Genomic DNA, 17,927 nt, shown 5'->3' on the forward strand with positions numbered 1-17,927 from the left:
TGCTGTCAAAATGTCCATGGAGAGGCAATACTGCCCCCATTGAGAAGGACCACCACAAAGGTTATTCCAAGTTGGATGCTTTGTTAATTTCAGGTTCCTTATGGACAACACCAGCTTTTTGGTCTCTGGCTGGTTCTACTTATAATCTACTTAGAAAAAGGAATCACAGGATAAAAGAAAGAGTCAAACTTGTTATGGTTAGTGTAGCTAACAGCACCCGCTTTGCACCTGCAGATCTGTGCTAGAAATTTGTTAAACTGGTTATTTCTAAAGATTAAATAAAATAATGCGTAACACCTGACACATAATGAACTACAACTACTATTTGGTCTTAATTATAATTTATTTTTGTGGTGCTAGAAATCGAACCCAGGGCCTCACACATGACAGGCAAATCCTTTACCACTGAGCCACATTCCCAGCTCACTACACTTCACTATGCACAAACTGTGCAGTGTAGTCTGTATCATTCTGCAGCATTCTCAAGAGAACTCACAGGCTAAGTATCTTGAAGAGATTTTTTTTTTTTTTTTTTTTGATGAAAATCTCCACCTGCCTGAGGGATCTAGGAAAGCATTTCAGATTGTTCTCTCTCAATTATAGAAGTAAATACAAGGAGCCTTCAAATCTGCTCTTCTGTTACTACCAACCAATATTTCAATGGGAACAGTTGGTAGGCTGGGGTAAGAAATAGTGAATATTCAAAATTCTGCCCCCCAAAGAAATTCATTAAAAATAATACCCGGGATGGGCTCTTCAAGTCTACTTTCGAATACAATTTACTCTTATATACAATCGTGGGGTGGTTCATTACAACTTAATTTGTCCCTTCACAGTCTTCCAGTTCAAAAATAACCTGCTCCTCCCCACCATCTCACCTAAATTTTGCCATCTCCAGCCTTCTAAACATAGATGAGAAAGTCTGAGTCGTTCTCTACTTTCATTTCTCTTTTCTTCATGTAGTATAAGTCACCAAAGTCTGTGGACAGTTCTTTGGAAATGTTTCAAATCCTTACCTCTCTATTCCAATCTTATTCCACACATCACTGTCAAAATGATGCTCCTATAAAAAGTCCGAGTCTGTCGCTGCTCAGCCTAAAAATCGCCTACTTACTCCAGCCAGATAACAGGAAAGCCCATCAGAACACCTCAGTATGACCTAAAGATACTAAGTACTATGACCTCATTGCATGGTGAGGCCAGCCTAGCTTTCCCGTGTCCTTGGCCCCTTTCTTCATACACCCCCTTTTCAAAACTTCTGTAAGCCACAGATACTCCAGAGGTCCTCAGTATGCACCCAGTTACAGCGCAATAAATGTGTTAGTGAAGTTGACCCTGGGAATCGAAAAAAGTACCCGAATAATTAAACTTAACTCACAGTGATATATGCGAAATGGCAAAAGCCAGAGAAACTGCCGCTCAAAGGGGCTTGCACCCATTTGAACTTGCCCGCGGGGGACTAAGTGGGTTCAGCACATGAACTGTCAAAGTCAAGGCCACCACAGACTTAAAGCGGAGGAACGGGATCAACTTTTTTTTTAAGTTGTTCTTTAAAAAAGCATTAATGGAACCAACCAAAAACCAAACAAGCTACATTCAGAACAATAAGTTGCTAGTTTTTGTAACTGCAGCTAAATCTATGACTATCAAAATATAGTCTGAATAATAAATTATACATTTGCTTGTTCCTTCAAACATCATCACTCTAAATTCTTTTGCAATACTATTCCCTGGGGGGGGGGGGGGAGCATAAGACAAATAGGAGACTAACTTTTAACGGTTACCCCTGCCTGGTACCAAACCCCAGCTGTCCTGAATCAGAGACGGACTGGACCTAGAAAGGTGAGTTTCAAAACCCAACCCTAGAAACCCAAGAGACGCCGCGTTCCGTTAACCCTGCCCATCTCCAAAGCTCCCGGGAGACGGAAACAGACTCTGGTTTCTCTTCAGCGTTTACCTCTCTGCGACCAAATGGACCTCTTAACTCCAACTCTATACCTTAACCATCAACCTTCCCCACCTGAACCATGTCCCTGCCCATCCTTTCAGCGTGCCCACTTCCCCACAGCTCATCCCAGGTGGTCCTTTTTCCTTATTTCGAAAGCCGACGGAAACTACTCCCTCTTCTCCCTTACCTGCCCTTGGCACTCCGCTTCTTCGTACCGGATCGGTCTGAACTCCAGACACCACCTAGTAGTTACGTTCAACCCACGTTCTCTTTGGACTACTCCTCCCCCACCGGCATCTCCGCGAGGAAAGCAACTTCCGGTTTGGGTCCGCTGCAAAAAAAGTCCCCGTTCCTGCTGCGCGCGGGGCCTGAAAGGACATAGGCGTCGCGCGGAAGGAGAGGATGGGAGCGCTTCCGGAAGGGCTCCGCAGAGGCGTGGCTGTGCGCCCTGCAACCGCAGCCGCAGTTTTAGTGCGGCTAAATCTGATGGGTAGGGGCGGGGCGGGTGGCTTCCCAGCCCGCCGAGTGTGAGTGGCTGGGTTCGGGGAGGCGATGTTTCTGGAAACTGCTGGAAAGCACTCGAGTGGCGGAGGTGACGCCGACGGCCAGGGGGTGGAGCGTGATTAAAACTAGTGCGCGGCCCCGCTGCGGAGGGATTACGCTGCTGAGGAAAGAGAACGGCGAGCGTCTCTTTGCGCTCTGCCTGGGCCGTACGAGCCGGGGGCGGCCGCCTTGGGGGCCCCCGAGTGACCCGAGGGGGTGGCGCAGCAGAGGGAAGGTCCGCCATGGAGTCTCCCGGCTGGCGAGTCTCCTTGGTGCCTTGGTCTCCACGACTGGGCCGCTCCGGGCACCCATAGTCCGCTCCCTAAGCCTCGGTGAGAGCCGAGCTGCCACAGTGCGTGTTCACAAAGGGTCACCACACACGGAGCTGCCCCTCCCTTCTCCCTAAACCCCACCTTCGAGGCCAGGGGCTTTGCTACCAGGACTCTGGGGTGTTTCTTCTTTCCTCCCTCCCAGATCTTCTAACGGTAAGGGGAGTAGCGAAAGCCCAGGCACTTGGCTCTCCACGACCCGTTCTGACTCCTTAGCAGCCGACCTGTCCCTGCTGCACTAATTTCAGCTGCCCTGTCTTGTTTTAACTTCAGAGAAGGGGGAGTTCTCATTGAGTTGATAAGTTGTAAGACTGCTTTCGTAGGGAGGTCATGTGGTTCAGGGGACGTCGTGACCGCGTCTGCTGTTTCTTGAGTCTGCATTCTAAATCTCCAGGGCAGCCTATCCAGAAGTACTTTGGGGTCGATTGCGTCTGTGTCCTAGGATAACAATTTGTAGTTTCTGACCATTTCTTTACATAGTAATCGTTGTTTGACATTTTGGACTGTGGGTTTCTTTAAGTGTTCAAAGTAAATTATTATATTCTGGAATGATGCTGATATCTTTGATAGGGCGATAGGAAGGAAACAAGTCAGGTGTAGGAGGAAATTAATTACGAAAAAAAGATTTTAGTTTTTGGTACTTCTGAATGTAAATGGCCAAGAAATGCAACAAAGAATTGTGGTGTTTTTCCTCCAGATAAAATAGGCTGGTTCGTTTTTATTTACTACTTTTTTTTTTTTTTTGGTAGTTGTACTAGATTATTAATGTGCTGGTGCATTCGTTGTAAGATCTAAGTTGTTAGGTTTTATTTTGAATAATGATGAAAATTTGAAAAATTTTCTCCTGAATTAATAGCCAAAACTAATAGAATTTTTTCTTGCTCTCCATTTCCATATCCATTTTTAGAAAGAAATACACTATTTTTAATAAACACTTGCAGAATGTTAACTTGAATAAAACAATTGACTGAGGTTCAAATGTAGTCAGAAATTTGAGATTGCAATGCAACATCACCAAACTAAGTCATAAAAAAAAATCGAACGTTTACAAAGTTGATTTTTATTCTTTTAGTGCAATTTTGACCTTTTTTTTTTTACCAGGAAAAAAAAAATGTTAATAGTGACAGGAATAAAATGGAGGTGGGGCTTGAATTGTGGAGTAAAAGGATTTTAGTTGTTTGCTGTGTTTTGATTTCAGAGCTTTTCTTCTTGTAAAGATAGGGAAGTCTTGAAGAAATTCTGATATAGGTGACTAGGAGGAGTTCTCTAGAAAACTCTTCTTATATTTATATTAGAGAGTAATGGCCCCAAATTGACAGAATTTATGCATTTCTGTTTATTTATTAACCAGTGTATTTGGAATGCTCTGGTTGGAGTGTGGTTACCTTCCAGTGGCTTAAAGCTCATTGCTTTCATCCCCTTGTCAGCAGCATGGAACAGAAATTACACTTCCTTATTTCCATTTATAAACTCACCGTAAATACAAGGAAACTTGTTTTTATTATTTCTTAATAACTAATGAACAGCTGCGGTAGTACAATGCCATACAATTAGGATTTCCTTTTTTTCTCTCATTTCTCTCATGATGTCAGCTCTTAATAGATTGGCTCCTTAATTAATAAACTGTTTTTTAATCTCACATCTGGAATATAAAAGCTTCTTGCTCTGATTCCTTGTGTGGTTTCATGAAAAAGATGTAGACAAATATTCATACTTTCTAGTAGCACCCTGCAAGTTCAGTCTGTAATCCCGTATGTAAATCTAATATTCTGAAAGCCTGAAAAATGAAAAGCTTTTTAAGTTTAGAAACAATTCATTTGGTAGCAAAAGATGACCTGCACTAATGAGAATTATATATCATTTTAATTCCATGTGTGTTTCTAAAATAATACTAGTAGTTTTGAGTATGGGGTGCTGTTCTTGGCCACTATTTTATGGAGTGTTATATAATGGTTTGTGTACCTTGCAACATTTTTAATTCCAAGGAATTCTTTTTGGATCCCCCCACCCCTAGTGTTGGGGAATCACAGTCAGGGCTCTTTCGCATTGAGCTACATCTCCATCCTTTTTTATTTTTGAGACAGGATTTTGCTAAATTGCTGAGGTTGGCCTCAGACTTGCAATCCTCCTGCCTCTGCCTTAGCTTCCTGAGTCCCTGGGATTACAGGTATGTGCCACTGTGCTACCAGGCAGAAATTCTTACTCTGAAATACTAACTTGCATTTAAGTTTAGGAATTGTGAACTTACTGCTTGACAGTAAAGTTGTGCAAGGCATTTTATTTTTAAAAACTTGAGACATTTTAGTACTTGCCCTCGATGAATTGATTTATTAGTAGATGGGAAAATGCATTTATTATGCTCTATAAGTGCAATTATAGAGATAGGCACAAATTGTAAGTATGGCCATTTAGTGATCCACACAAGAAATTATTAGTCCCGGGGTTTAAGGTTATTTTATACTTTGTACTGAAAAATTTAGATAGAACATGACAACTTATAATGTAGCCCAAATTTACTTGATTCTGATTTGCCCGCACAAAATGAAAAGACAGTATGATAAGTCTTACAGTAGGTACTTTAATATCTGATTTCTATTCCCAGAGTTTCTATATGACCTTACACAAATCACTTAATTCTGAAGGCCTGATTTTCTATAAAATGAGAAGTCTGGAATAGATGGACAGCCTAGAAAGGTCTTTTTATAGTTCCACCATTATACCTGCAGATATTTACTCTTGGGATTACCACCTACTTTTTAAAAAGTGTTTCCCACTAAGGCCACAATCCCATTTCACCATAAAATGCTATCTTACTACTCTAAATATGTTGTTTTGTTTTAGGTTGGTTATACATTCACATGGTTCAAAATTCCGAAGGATATGCAGTGCAAGGTCTTCCTATCACACCTGTACCTCAGTTACCCAGTTCTCTACCTAGGAAACAACAAAGGCTAATAGTTTCTTTTATATATTTTTTTTTAATTTTTGCATATGCAAGCAAATAAGTACTATTGGTGTATGTTTTATTTTTCCCATTTTTAACATAAATGGAATAAACAATGCATGCTGTTCCTGTACCACCTTTTTTCACTTATCTTAGAAATTGTTCTCTATTATTTAGCAAGGTGTTCTTTTTATAGCTGCATAACATTCCATTGAGCTTTTTCATAATTTCATCAGTTCTCTCGCCTTTTGGATATAGGTTTTTCTTTTTAATCTTTATTAAAAGTATTGTGCAGTGAATAACATTGTACATTTATTTTTTTCCACCTATGTGAGTATATCTGTGCCCTTAAAGTGGCACAGATGTACCCCCTATGCTGTGGTGAGATGATGGAGTCAATACCCTATTTGGTTCTAAAGCACAAGACCCCTAAGTTTGATCCCCAGCACCACAAAAATAAATAAATAACCTGAAGTAAGACGAGAGAGATGGAGTCACGTTTATTTAAGATCTAGAGGAAATAGGTGGTTTGTGTTTAGGGACAAACATAAATCTTTAAACATTAAAATCGTGTGGCACAGCAAGATTTACAACAAGAAACATATGAAAACAGACTGACTTCTAAACTTACTTTTTCTTATACATTTTGGCCAAACATAAATTTGTCTATGATACAACTTCTGTGCATTCTCATTTTACCAATAAGAAAAGATCCTAAAAGAAGTAAACAGTTTATCCAAATTTATACAACACAGTGGCAAACCTGGGACTAAAGCCTAAATCCTGTCATTTCTAATCTAAGACTTTTTCCAATATATCACCCACCCTCATAATTAAGTGTGTAGCTCCAGCAGTAGATCTGAGAACACTCAGTGGCTTGGGACTGCTTTAGGTACGTTTTTCTCTTAGACCCTAGACTAACCTAGAGTTCAGAAAGCAGCAGTACATTTTTCCAGTGACAAAATAACATTCTGTAAGTACTTTTTTAAGTAATCACACAACATGCTGATTAGCAATCAGGAAACCTCCAAATCAAAAGATTAAGCTTATGTAGAGAAAACACTTCTAATTGGAACATAGTTGTCACTTCAAAATGAATTTATCAGTCATAAGGACTGGAAGAAATTCAGGATTATTTGGAAATGGGTAGTCACAAATTCCCCAGAGTTCATGCCATCATTTAATTTAGCCAGGAAATTTAAAACGAGATCACCAAGAAAATAAGAACAGAAACAACCAAAAGAGAAGTGATAATAGAAACAACAGCAAAAGAATTGAAAAGTAATGATATTGCATCACATGACCCCTGCTCAGGGCCTTACCTCCCTGTTGACAGTGCTCTTCCTTTTCTATATAACTGGCTCTTTTGAACCTTTTGATCTCAATTTCAATGTCTTGTATCAAGCTGTCCACCCTGTCCAAGAAACCTTCTGTCCTTTACACCCAGTCTAATGTTTTATTACCACTTGCTGTTGTTTTCTTCATGGCATGAATGTGTAATAAATACATATATATTTACTTTCTCTGTACAAGGTTCTGTGAGGACATGGACTACATCTGTTTTATTCATATAGTGCCTGATGCATACATAGTGTGGACTTAAATGATGATCTTGGTGGCTTCCAATTGCCAATTAAAAAGGCAGACCAAACCTACTTTTAAAATGAAATATTGTCCTTTATTTATTTATTTATTTTTTGGTGGTGCTGGGGATTAAAACCAGAGCCTTGTGCATGTTAAACAAGCAGTCCAACAATGAGCCACAGCTCTGGCCGCATAAGATGGAATATTTTCAATAGCATACTTTCCCTATATTTTTGTACTTATTAGTTTCAGTATATATGTGATTGAGGAAAACATTAAATTTGTCAACAAGCTTCCCTTGAATATGCAAGGCACTGTATTAAATACAGGGAGAATATAAAGGTGAATATGCATGGTCCTTGTCTCTAGAGAGGTAGAAACATTTGTAAACAGGTGACTATCATACACAAAGCAGAATGAAATTTAAGTGCTGGGGTTGCAAAGCAATATTCTATAGGAGCAATAAAGAAAAAATTAATTATAGGTAGGACCTTAAGAGTTGAATTTTTTCTTTGGTCTTGACTATAGACAAATGGAACTGACTCATGAAGAGAAGAGAAGTGAATGAATGTTTAACTTCACTATTTAAAAAATTATTGAAATAGTCATATTGACTGTAAAATATGCATTCTTTTAAAATCTCAGTTACAGAGGCCACTGGACTTAGCTGGGCACACTGGTACATGCCTGTATTCCTGGCTACTTGGGAGGCTGAGGCAAGAGGGTTGCGAGTTTGATGCTAATTTGGGCAGCTTAGCAAGATCCTGTCTCAAAATAAAAAGGGCTGGAGATGTAACTCAGTGGTAGAGCACCGCTGGGTTCAATCCCCGGTACTACAAAAATATTAATTAATAAGGGCTGAGGATTTGGGGATGTAGCTCAGTGCTGGAGTGCTTGCTTAGCATGCACAAGGCCCTGGATTCAATCCCCAGTACCACCAGTAAATAAACAAATAACTCCAGCCTTAAACTTTATGCTTATAAATTGAGGCTAGCCATAAAATCAGTGTGACTGACTTGGTTGGCAGTTCTCAAATAGTAGCTAAGTCATGGTTCAGTCTAATGTTTGGATTTATTGTATTCTTACTGCTATTTGGGGGCTAATAATTTTTTTGTAAACTAATAAAACTGTGAAATGGTGAAAACAGACTCATGTTTTAGAGTGAAACCCCTGATGGTATTTACTGTATGATTCTTTAATCACATCACAAGTAAAAATGTGGACTGAGTTTTGGTGGTCTAATTCTATTTCTTTTTTAGTTTACTCTTGCTTTCCTACTTCTGTGTTTTCCTAAGCAATATAGACCTTCTCCCACTCTTTAAAAAAGTATAAGCTATAGATTCAGAGACCTGATTTCAACTTGGCCACTTATTAATTCTGGTTCTGCCACTGTCAAATTTTGTTTCTCCAGACAACATATTTAACTTTCCTGAAGCTTATTTTCATCTATAAAATGAAAATATCTTCTAATCTAACTTCTGTTGTTATGACCTCAGGATAATTATTTATCATCTTGTGAGCTCAGTTTTCCATATATGAATGAAATTCTCTTAAATGAAGTAATACATACTACAGTGTCTGGCAGTTAATAAGCCTTCACAAAAAATGTTGGTTTCTCCTCACCTAAATCTTGCATGTCCTTTAAAGTTTACTTTAACTTCTGTTTGCTGTATTCTAGCAGCCTTTCCTTCCAAAGTTGTACTTGCCCTGCATGCCTGGGTTTTTAGATGGATATGGTTTGGCAGTACATTGGGAACTTGTTCAATTGTTATTGTGTGAGTCCCATCATGATTCTATGAACATGGCATGGGGCCTGATCATCAAATTTTCTACTAATAATAACAATTTCTCACCTGTTAATAATCATGAGCCCATTGTAGTTTACATTTTTTAATTCTTATATAACCTTTCAGGTGCTTTGCTTTATACCCCAGATTTACTGCACATTTTATGGGGGCACAAAATACTTGAGTTTGAAAAGAAATGCCTTCCTTTAGCTGGGCATAGTGGTGCATTTCTGTCATCCCAGCGACTTAGGAGTCTGAGGCAGGAGGATAGTAAGTTTGAGAACAGAAGTTCAGCAACTTAGTGAGACCCCGGTCGCAAAATAAAAATTTTTTAAAAAAGGATGGGGATGTGACTCAGTGGTTACATACTCCTCAGGTCAATCTCCAGGACCAAAAAGAAAAAAAAAGATTAAAAATATAATTTACTTTCATTTACTATGGTAAATGATTTTAGGTTTCATATGATAGCAAAAATAATTGCAGTGTTAGAGGGAACTTGAAATGTTCATTGAATTAAAAGTATGTAATTCATTTGCCCTCTGTTTTTATAGCTTTTCAACAGTGGAACAGGTAATAATTTGAAGATTAAGGCAGAAGGTGTTTTAAGATAAACTGAAAATGCCTAAATGTTCTTTGGAACCCTCACCGTAAGCATTGTTGATTTCATTTGCATTTTAAGTTGCATAAAGAATTTACACATGAGACCAGTAACAGAAGCCCAGTTCTTAGCTGGATAGGTTTTTCAGGTAAGCTGTTCACCACGTGGAAGCGCAGACGCGGAACTTGTTTGGATGTCATAATTTCCAGTCATGCAGGCGCAGTTGACAGCAGCTTCACCCTCAAGTATTAGGAGGCACTATTTTACTAATCAGGGAAGAAATTTCAGGAAATTCATTTTACTTTCTAAATGTAATTTGTCGTGATTAATCAATAAAACGATGTTTGCCTTGGGTACTGATTAGCTTTAAGATGAGATCTCCTCTGAATTCTTATGGTAAATGAGAGGTGTTAGTACATTTTTTCTGAATACGGAGTATATGAACCCCAAAAGTAGCTCAGTTGAGTCTTCAGAGCTAATAGGTGGAAGTTAAATTAAAAAAAAAAAACAAAAAAAAAAAAAAAAAAACTTTTGAAATAAATTGAGGATTTCCTGAAAATGAAAGGGCAGAAAGATATAGGGAAGTTGGGAAATAGTAATTTCAGAATATCATGCCAGAAGTAGTAAATATATTTATTACCCTCAAAATCTCCCAGAATAGAACAAGTTAAATGGTACGACAAGAATCAAATTGGTTCTATAGTTCTATAGACATGACTTTTCCGCAAGTCAGTAGCATTAAGAGACCAAAGAAACATGACAAATGCAGTGCATGAACTTTGTGGATCCTGGATTTAGAACATATGCTGGGAAAATTTAGATACACCCAGCTGTAGAATATAATGAAGAATATATTTTTAACTTTCCTAGGTGTGATAATGTGACTTTTTGTAGAAGAATGGACTTAACGTTTAGGAGGTATATCTATAGTTTATTTAGAGGTGAAGTTATCTACAAATAGTTTAAATATATACACAAGCACATGTAGGTAAAATAAATATGATGCACTGTTAAACGTTGGATCTATGGTAGATATGTAAGGGTAGTCATCAAACTGTTCTTTCAACTCTTCTATATGTTCAAATATGAAAAATGAGAAGTTGGGAGAAAAAGTAATGAATTCCTTTTCTTTTAAGTTTTACATATAAGAGAAGGTCTCAGAAAAGTGGATGATTGTTAGCCAGGTGTGGTGGTGCATGCCTGTAAGACCAGCAGCTTTGGAGGCTGAGGCAGGAGGGTGGCAAGTTTGAGGCCCCACAGCATTGTAATAAGACCCTATCTCATAAGTAAAATTAGAAAGGGCTGGGAATATAGCTCAGTGGTAGAGTTCCTCTGTGTTAAAACCCCAGTTCCACCGAAAAAAAAAAAAAGGTATATCACTGTTTATAGCTATTGCCTCTACCTTCCTCTCCATTCTCTTGAATCCAGGCCAGTTGGGGCCTTCATTCCTGCCTTCCCAGCAGAGTGCTCATTTCCACATCAGCATTGACTGTCATGTAGCCAATCTGGTGGTCATTTTAGTCCTCATTTTCCCTGACCTCAGAGCAGCAGTAGGTACCATTCATCATTCTCAAGTATTCTCAGTCCTCCTCCTCCTCCTTGACTTCCCTTTAGTATCCTTTACGGGTTCCTCCTCTTTGAACAGTGGTATACCTCAGGGCTGAGATGGCTTCTCAGTTTTTGTTGCCTAAATAATTTTGTCTTACAGCTTTAAATACTGTATAGATGCTGAAACTTCCAAGTTAATATCTCTAGCATCATCCTCTACCCTGATCTTGGGACTCATGTGTTCATCTGCCTACCTAATAAACTCACTAGATGGCAAGTATGCATTTCAATTCAGTGCATCCAAAAGAGAACACTTGAGTCCCATCAATCTCATCTGCTCATCCCCAAACAAAGCATCTTCTTCCTGCTTGCTACTCCCACCTTATTCCTCATCTCAGTATGATGAACTTCATTTTTCTGATTGCTCAGGCAATAAATCTTAGGTCAGCTTCAGTTCCTCTTTTTCCCTTGTACCTCACTCTGCACCCCTCAGCAAATGTAGTCAGCCCTACTTCTAAAATAAACCCAGAAGCCAAGCAATTCTGCAACTGTCCCCACTAGTATTTTAATCAAAACCGCACCCCATCACAGGTTATAGCAGAGAAAACCTTGGCACTGTTGAAATTTGGGGCCAGTAATGTTGGGGAAAGAGGCTGTCCTGTGCAGTGTGCCTTGAAGTGTGTTAGTGCCATCCTTTGCCTTCACCCACTAGGCACACATAACAACCCATCCCCACAATTGTGACAACCAGAAATGTCAACTAGCCATTGTCAAAATGTTGTCTGTGAGGCAAAATTGCCCCCAGCTGAGGACCACTGAATTATAGTAACATCCTTGTTCTGCCTGCTTTTTCCTCACTTTATTTTCCATCTAGCAACCAGTGTGTCTTATAAAACAAATCATACCATTTCTTTGTTCAGAACCTTCCTGTGGCGTACCATCTCATTAGGACCAGTCTGTAACAGCCTACAGATCCCTTCTCTACCATCTCTCTCAAACACACTCTCCCACTCACCAGAGAGCAGCTTTTTTACTTTGTGCAAATTGAAAAGGGTACCCCTTTTACTATGTGGCTGCATCCATTCCCCTGCTTTATTTTTCTCCACCGAGTCTTCTATCGCTACTTTACACATTGTTTGTTGAGTGGATGGTAAGGTGGGAATTAACAATTGTAATGATGTGTAGTCAGTGACACGTTACTTAAAGGGCACCTGACTCCATCAGAATGTCAAGAAAGACTTAGCACCTAACCCAGTCTCAGAGATTTTGTAATGGTCTCCCAGAGGAAATGACGCTTTAGTAAGTCTTAGCTGGGAGCAGAGAAAGGAAGAGTATTAACAGTCACAAGAGAAGGAGTGGAGCAAATGATAGGTTTGATTTTGAACTAACTTTGCAATACCCCCAGAAGGAGATTCTTTGGTCAGGTGGATAGAGAAACAGGACTTGACCCCAAGAGAGACATCTAGATGGTAAATACAGATTTGGGAGTAATCGGGAAATAAACAGAAATGAGAGAACATTAGTATATCAGAATTGGAAGGAAAGCCTTAATGTTTAGTGTGGTAGACTAGAAAAACTCCCTAATGCGACAGAGAAAAATAAGGGAAAATGAGTTAGAAGATGGGAGAATATTGATGTGTGTTTCTCTAAAACAAATGAAGGTGTGTCATTTGGTCACCTGTACTTTAGGACTCTTCCCATTACTTTAGTCTGTTTTAAGATAATTGTTCTTCCTCAGGGGTTATCAAGGTGGTGATTACATCAGACAAATGAAGCGGACTGATTACGCTGTTTATAAGTTTTGAGGTGCTGTTAATTTTTATGCTTCAGAAAAATCAGTTTTTCAAACTTGGAGATCTTTGGAGGAAAAATTATAAAATGAGGACTATGAAATTTTTTGTCTCATTCGTGTACTTTTAATTTGGGATTGTAAATGAACAGGATTTTTGCTAACTGTGCAATAGTTATCTGTTGTAGGGCAACAAACCCCAAATTATGACTTAAAACATTATTGGTTGTGGTCCTATAGGTCACTGGTTAGTTGTTCTCCTGGTCTCAGTTTGGCCTGCTCACATAGCTGTAATCAGTTGGCAGCTGGCCTAGGGCCACAGAGTCTAAGGTGGCTTCAGTGACATGTCTGAAGCTGTGGTACAGAGTGTCAGCCAGCTCCTTTTCTGCTGGTGTTCTCTCTTCACTCATAGTCTCTCCTCGGGGTTTTAACTTGGCAGCACAGTGTTCTAATAGGGCAAAAGTAAAAGCTGCAAGGCCTAGTAAGGCCTAGTCTCAGAAGCCACACATCAGTTCTGTTGCATTCTACCACACTATTATGATTACACATTAACTCCTTTAAATTTCACAACAATGCCATAAAAATTTGGGACCTGATTATCAGTTTGGCTACTGACAGGCAAGCCACAGAGCCAGATAGTTTCAGGCATTCCTTTCCTATCAACAGGCTCTGGGATGTTGATTTATCTAAACTGTTTCCTCATCTGTAAAATGGAAGTTAATACCACTCCACAGAATTATTTTTAGGATTGAATGAAATGATTTCTGGAATGCCTAGCCGAATGTTGGATACCTAGCAGGTACTCAAAAATGTTAATGTCAACTGCTGCTTTTTACCCTTCTCAGGTTTCTTCATTAGACAAGGAAATGCTTTTTATATATGTTACTTGTCTCATTTTCTTAAACAAAACTTAAGTGGCCTAGACTGAATTATTATTAAAGGAGACAGTGATTAACATTCCAATAACTGAGCAGTTATAAAGAAAATTCCATTCTGACAGAATTGGTTATTTTAAGACTGTGATCTGAGCTGTTCTACCCTAAGGTGTTCATGGTTGATGATCTCTTAATATTTTACTCTTGCAGAGATTTACTCATATTTTCAGAGGAAATAAAGTGCCAGAGAAGGAATAGGACTGAAGAATTTTAGGTTTTGTGGCAAGCCAGTGAGGAAGCTGTGATTAGGAAAGGGATCTTTCAGTGGTGCTCCTTGTGGTCTGCTCTGGCAAGTTATCAAGTAATACCACATTTTGTCTATAATTTATAGATTGGGGTTTCTGTAGGGAAAAAAGACATGTCTTTTAATAAATTCAGATCATCATGCTACATTATTTCATTTGGATGTGTGACATTTAGATTAGCATAAATGCAGTTACTCTACTATAAATCCGAACTACAGTGCTGACACATTAAGACTTGGGCCTCTTATGAGCTGAACTGTCCCCACCTCCCCAAACACGGCCAAAAAAAAAGTTCATATGTTGAAGCCATAATTCTCTATACCTGGAATGTAACTGTATTTGGACATAGGGTGTTAAAGAGATGATTAGGTTAAAGTGAGGTCTTTAGGGCGGGCCCTAATCCAATATGACTAGTATCCTTCACAAAAAGAAGAAATTTGGATACAGAGTGAGACACCCAAAATAGGCATAGGGGTAACATGTGAGAACATTATAAGGAGGCACCCATCTGCAGACCAGATATTAGACTTAAATCTTAAGACTTCTAGTCTCCAGAATCATGAAAAAAATAAATATCTGACGTTGTAGGTATTTTTATTGCAGCCCTAGCAAATCCATACTGGAGCCATTCTCCACCTTTACACATGAAGTTTAATATTGTTACTTTTTCAAAAAATTTTATTATAAAAAAGCAAATTGGGAAGCTTGTTTTCATAATGTAATTAAATGAAGTTATACACCATGGCATTTAAAATAGACCCTATTAGAAAAGACTTCTCTAGGGCTGGGGTTGTGGCTCAGTGGTAGAGTGCTTGCCTAGCACATGTGAGGAACTGGGTTGGATCCTCAGCACCACATAAACAAGTAAAAGAAACATATTGTGTCTATCTATATTAAAAAAAAAAAAAAAAAAAAAAAAGGAAAAGACTTCTCAGCCTTACTTTTTTTTTTTTTGCCACCAAGGCTGTAAAATGCTTCTTTCCACTTCTTTTTCTTCATCCCTACCCTATATCACTCTGTCCCATTCCAGCATACATGCATTCCTATAGCTGACTCTCTTACCTTCCCTCCCTGAATTTTTAACAAGCTTTCATCATTTTTCTTAAGCAACAGGAAAATTGTGTGTGTTGTGTGTTTCGTTTTTGGTTTTGGTACTGGGATTGAACCTAGGGGAGTTTAACCACTAAGACACATCCCCAGCCCTTTTTATTTTTTATTTTGAGACAGGGTCTCACTAAGGTACCTAGGGCCTCACTCAGTTGCTAAGGCTGGCTTTTAACTCATGATCTTCTTGCCTCAGCCTCCTGAGTTGCTAGGATCACAGGCATGTTTCACCATGCTCTTCTTATGTTGTTTTTGTAGCTTCATAAAAAAATACAAATAGGGACTGGACATGGTGACACATGCCTATAATCACAGTGGCTTGGAAGGCTGAGGCAGAAGGATCACAAGCTCAAGACCAGCCTCAGCAACTTAGTACCTAAGCAACTTGGGGAGATCCTGTCTCAAGAGCAAAAACGACAAAAAAGGGGGACTGGGGATGTTGCTCAGTGGTCAAGCGCCCCTGAGTTCAATCTCCAGTACCCACCCCCCCAAAAAAAATACAAGTAGGAGACTGAGGTAGCTCAGTGTTAGATCACTTACCTGGCATGTATGAAGCCCTGGGCTTCATCCCTAGGACTGGGAGAGAGGGGGCACCTGTTTTTGGTAGGTACTGTGTTATTCACTTTGCATAAAACATCTGCTTTAGTGAGAAAACAACAGTGGCCCAATTTAGAAAAAGAAAAGGAAAAACAACAGTGGTAGCTGTCAATGGTTGGGTGTGATAGCACATGCTTGTAATCCCAGCGGTTTGGAGGCTAAGGCAGCAGAATGGCAAGTTTGAACCCAGCCTCAGCAACAGCAAGGTGCTAAACAAGTCTGTAAGACCCTGACTCTAAATAAAATAAAAATAGGGCTGGGGGTGTAGCTCAGTGGTCAAGTGCCCCTGAGTTCAATCCCCATTTACCCCTGCCACACACACAAAAAAAGAACTTTCAGTCTCTGACTGTTGCTCTATTTCTGTGTACTTAGCCTTGCCATTGTTGGATCTGCAGTATGTGGTGGTTATGAAAAAGCACTCAATTATTTAAATCTCTAGATGTAAATAATTCGTGATGAGAAAACATCGTCCTTTGGGGGCATGTGTCTGTTAGAATGGACCATGGAGCAGTGTTTCTGAGGGTGTGACATTGATGAAGTAAGTTGCACGTGCATGCTCCCTTCTTGATGAAGGGTAAAGAAGGAGAAGTGGAAAAAATTTCTGACTTCTGGACTATGGGATGATAATTGTGAGAAAGGGACTACTATGACGTTGGAAGCACGACTGGGCTGGTATAAGTTATGTTTCACCTAACAGTGAAAAGAATTCAAAATAGTCTCCTACACAGTTTACACCATAATACACAACTGCAGTGTAGTGAGGTTCAAATGAAGGGTAGTACTTGTTTATATTAGTTAACATCGTGCCAGTGTCTTTTATGGGCCTTTCATTAATCATGGAGGAATAAGACGATGAATCAGAATCCATCATTGCCATTACAGGGCTAAGTGCATCATCATGAATCAACTTTATATGTTCAGTTCAGAAAGGAATTTAACCAAGATCTGCTATTTGCTAGAGAGAATCTAAACTTCCATATACAGTATAGCATAGACCAGGTAGTGGTTGCTGAAGTCATAGAGACCACATATGGGCCTGGATCTGATCTGTATCTTTTAACAGTATTTATGGGCAGTAGCTCACCCACAGGTGATAGTAAAGCCCTGATACAGGTTCTAGACTCAACTCACTAGTTTTGACCTTTATCACATAATTTTCTCAAGCCTAAATTCTTGTTTCATTAAAGGAAGGGATGAGATTTTTAAAAATCTCATATAACACTAGCTTTCTATGATTCTAATTCTGTGACTGTGATGAGACTTGCATTTAGAACGTCTCTTAGTTAGGGACAATAATTTATTCAACTTAATGCTAACCCATATGTGGAAAACCTATCCAGACTGAGACTTATATGGCCAACCTAGGGTGGCATGTATGAATATTAATGTCTGGTAATAAAAACAATACCCACCAAACTGTTATTTGTGACTTTATAAATCTCTCTTTAGAAATAGTGTGTTTGTTTACAAAATATTTAGAGTAAGATCATTTTCAGTCTTTGAAGTTACTGTATATACGGTTGGTTCGTGGATCTTAGAAATCAAAAGCTGGGCATGGTGGCACTCACCTCCAATACCATCGGCTCGGGAGGTTGAAGCAGTATAATCACCAAGTTTGAGGCCAGCCTCAGCAACCTAGCAAGAACCTGTCTGAAAATAAAAAACTAAAGAGATGGGGATATGACTCAGAGGTAAAGCACCCATGAGTTTAATCCCCAGTACCACAATTAATTAATTAAAAAATTAAAAAAATCAAGATATCTCTTGGTCCTGAAGTGATCTTAGGCAGTTTTATTTTGCTTCATCCTGAACTCTGCTTCCTAGAAAACCAATGGTATCTTTTTATAGAAACAAAGAATTTTCTTCCAACTTCCACTAAATTTATTCAACAAACATTATTAAATTCTTATTATCTGCCAGACACTGGGGTGGACCCTGGGAATACAAAGGAGAATATAACACAGACTCTGCATGCC

General features: G+C 39.1%; 1 protein-coding gene and 1 long non-coding RNA gene across 4 annotated transcripts in view; one reads left to right on the top strand and one right to left on the bottom strand.

Moving 5' to 3' along the window:
- Positions 1-2,395, bottom strand: part of USPL1 (ubiquitin specific peptidase like 1) — a 38,783-nt gene extending 36,388 nt beyond the window's left edge. The window contains exon 1 of one of the 3 annotated variants that reach the window (XM_079138568.1): positions 2,136-2,395. The gene's annotated coding sequence lies outside the window, so the exon portion shown is untranslated. The remainder of the gene's footprint in view (positions 1-2,135) is intronic. The other 2 variants (XM_079138567.1, XM_079138569.1) reach the window with 2 other exon arrangements.
- Positions 2,396-2,984: 589 nt separating this feature from the next.
- The window catches only part of LOC306660407, a 40,647-nt gene continuing 25,704 nt past the window's right edge, over positions 2,985-17,927 (top strand). The window contains exon 1 of the long non-coding RNA XR_013763620.1: positions 2,985-16,157. This is a non-coding gene — a long non-coding RNA (uncharacterized lncRNA). The remainder of the gene's footprint in view (positions 16,158-17,927) is intronic.

Source organism: Sciurus vulgaris, assembly GCF_902686455.1.
Source record: "Sciurus vulgaris genome assembly, chromosome: 4".
In the NCBI taxonomy this organism is placed as follows: domain Eukaryota; kingdom Metazoa; phylum Chordata; class Mammalia; order Rodentia; family Sciuridae; genus Sciurus; species Sciurus vulgaris.